The 3499-nt window shown below is 43.2% G+C and overlaps 1 non-coding gene across 1 annotated transcript; it reads right to left on the reverse strand.

Moving 5' to 3' along the window:
- Positions 1–200: 200 nt before the first annotated feature.
- LOC141675683 (small nucleolar RNA R71) lies at positions 201–307 on the reverse strand. Its single transcript, XR_012556324.1, has one exon. It is a non-coding gene; the product is annotated as a small nucleolar RNA R71 (small nucleolar RNA).
- Positions 308–3499: the final 3192 nt, after the last annotated feature.

Raw genomic sequence — 3499 nt, forward strand, 5'->3', positions numbered from 1 at the left:
TAAGGAATTTTGTCGAGATCTGCAGTACTTTCAAATATAATGGCGTGACTGATGAGGCTATCAAGCTGAGGCTTTTCCCATTCTCACTGAGGGATAAAGCTAAGGGCTGGTTACATTCTGAACCAACTGGGTCCATCACTACTTGGCAAGATCTTGCACAAAAGTTTCTGGTGAAGTTTTATCCAATGGCAAAGACTGCTGCTATGAGGAGTGCTCTTACTCAGTTTGTGCAGCAACCTACAGAATCTATGTGCGAAGCTTGGGAACGCTATAAGGAAATATTGAGAAAGTGTCCACATCATGGAATGCCCGATTGGATGGTGATCACTGGTTTCTATAATGGTTTGGGGGCCCAATCTCGGCCCATGCTCGATGCAGCAGCTGGAGGCGCCTTGTGGGCCAAAAGCTATACTGAGGCTTATAATCTTATTGAGACTATGGCTGCAAATGAGCATCAAAACCCAACTCAGAGGATGATGCCTGGGAAGGTAACATGTATTCTGGAACTCGATGCAGCCACCGCTATTGCAGCGCGGCTCTAAGCGCTGTCTATGAAGGTCGATTCTCTAGCTACCTATGGAGTCAATCAAATAGTTATGGTCTGTGAGCTTTGTGCAGGTTCTCATGCTATAGATCAGTGTTCTCTTGTCAACGAATCTGTTCAGTATGTGAACAATTATCAGCGACAACAGCAACCTGTGCTGGCTACTCATCATCCTAACAACAGAATTTATCCAAATTTCAGCTGGGGTAATAATCAGAATGCTATTCAGCCACCATATCAGCAAGGTGTGAGTAAACAGTTCAATCCACCTGGATTCTAGCAACCACAACAGTATGCTCAAAGGCAATCATATCCTCAACAGGGAAGTGCAGCTGCACCTACTAGGGTTGATTTTGAGGAACTTAAGCTGTTGTGCAAGAGTCAGGCGGTTTCTATCAAGACCTTGGAGAATCAAATCGGTCAAATAGCCAATGCAGTGCTCAATCGTTAGCCTGGAACACTTCCTAGTGACACGGAAGTACCTGGCAGGAAGGAAGCTAAAGAGCAAGTCAAGGCTATTACCTTAAGGTCTGGGAAAGTTACTGATGCTGAAAAGGCAAAAGAAGGAGAAGCTGAAATTAGAGATAAAGAAGCTAAGCAAAAGGAGAAAGCGGCCGAACCAAGGAAGACTACTGTTGAACACACTCTGCCTGAGGGTAATATAGGGGAGAAACAGCTCTATCCTCCACCACCTTTCCCTAAGAGATTGCAACAACAAAAGCTGGATAAGCAGTTCGGTAAGTTTCTGGAGGTGTTCAAGAAACTTCACATCAATATACCTTTCGCTGAGGCTCTGGAGCAAATGCCTAGTTATGCGAAGTTTATGAAGAGTATTCTTTCAAGGAAGGTGAAACTGGATGACCTTGAGACCGTTTCTCTAACGGAAGAATGCAGCGCTGTGCTGCAGCAAAAGTTACCTCCAATGCTTAAAGATCCAGGTAGCTTCACCATTCCTTGCACCATTGGCAATTGTCGTTTGACAAGTGCCTTTGTGATTTGGGAGCAAGCATCAATCTGATGCCGTTGTCGATCTTTAAAAAGTTGGATTTGCCTGATCCAAAACCCACCTACATGTCTCTACAATTGGCTGATCGTTCTATTACTTACCCAAGGGGCATAGTGAAGGATGTGCTAGTCAAGGTGGATAAGCTCTTCTTTCCTGCCGACTTTGTTATTCTAGATTTCGAGGAAGATAAGAAAATTCCCATAATCTTGGGAAGACCTTTCTTGGCTACTGGTCGTACCTTGATAGATGTGCAGAAAGGTGAACTTACTATGCGGGTGCAGGATCAGGATGTGACCTTCAATTTATTCAAAGCAATGAAATTCCCTACAGAAGATGAGGAGTGCTTAAAAGTTGATGTGATTGATTCTGCGGTTACTTCAGAACTCGATCATATGCTAATGTCTGATGCATTAGAAAAGGCCTTAGTGGGGGATTTTGACAGTGATGATGAAGATGGCAACGAGCAATTACAATATTTTAATGCTTCTCCCTGGAGGTGAAAGCTGGACATGTCATTTGGATCTCTTGGTACTTCTGACCTCAAGAATGCTGAAGGAAAGCTCAAACCATCAATTGAGGAAGCACCTACCTTGGAGCTTAAGCCATTACCTGAACATTTGAGGTATGCTTTTTTAGGTGATGCATCCACTTTACCTGTTATTATTGCATCTGACCTTTCAGGTAGTGAGGAGGACCAGCTCTTAAGGATTTTGAGAGAATTCAAATCGGCTATTGGATGGACCATAGCAGATATCAAAGGGATTAGCCCTTCATACTGCATGCATAAGATTCTGCTAGAGGAGGGTAGTAAGCCAACTGTTGAGCAACAGCGCAGACTTAATCCTATCATGAATGAGGTGGTGAAGAAAGAAATTCTGAAATGGCTGGATGCAGGCATCATTTATACTATTTCTGACAGTTCTTGGGTGAGCCCTGTGCAATGTGTGCCTAAGAAAGGAGGTATCACTGTGGTAGAAAATGAGAAGAATGAGCTAATCCCCACTCGAACAGTTACAAGATGGAGAGTATGCATGGATTACCGGAAGTTGAACAAGGCCACGAGGAAGGATCACTTCCCTCTTCCATTTATTGATCAGATGCTTGACAGGTTGGCTGGTCATGAGTATTATTGTCTTCTGGATGGTTACTCCGGGTATAATCAGATTTGTATTGCACCAGAGGATCAAGAAAAGACTACCTTCACTTGTCCATTTGGCACGTTTGCTTTTCGCAGAGTTTCGTTTGGGTTATGTGGCGTCCCGGCCACTTTTCAGAGATGTATGATGGCTATATTCTCTGACATGATTGGGAATAATGTTGAGGTGTTCATGGATGACTTCTCCGTCTTTGGACATTCATATGATGAATGTTTGAATAATCTTCGTGTCGTGCTCAAAAGGTGTGTGTAAACTAATTTGGCGCTCAATTGGGAAAATTGACATTTTATGGTGCGTGAAGGCATTATTCTTGGGCATAAGGTCTCTAGCAAGGGTCTTGAGGTGGATAAAGCCAAAGTGGGAGTCATTGAAAATCTTCCACCACCTATTTCTGTGAAAGGAATCCGTAATTTTCTTGGTCATACGGGTTTTTATCGGCGTTTCATCAAGGACTTTTCGAAGATATCTAAGCCGCTATGCAACTTGCTTGAGAAAGATGTGCCTTTCAAATTTGATGATGAATGTTTAACAGAATTCGAGACTCTCAAGAAGAGTTTAATCACTGCGCCAGTTATTACAGCACCGGATTGGACAGAGCCTTTTGAGATGATGTGTGATGCGAGTGATTATGTGGTAGGCGTAGTTCTTGGGTAGCGCAAGAATAATCTCTTTCATGTGGTCTACTATGCTAGCAAGACCTTAAATAGGGCCCAAATGAACTACACCACTACTGAGAAGGAGCTCTTGGCTATAGTATTTGGTTTCGAGAAATTTCGATCTTATCTGCTTGGG

The sequence above is a fragment of the Apium graveolens genome, chromosome 7 (genome assembly GCF_009905375.1).
Source record: "Apium graveolens cultivar Ventura chromosome 7, ASM990537v1, whole genome shotgun sequence".
Lineage (NCBI taxonomy): Eukaryota > Viridiplantae > Streptophyta > Magnoliopsida > Apiales > Apiaceae > Apium > Apium graveolens.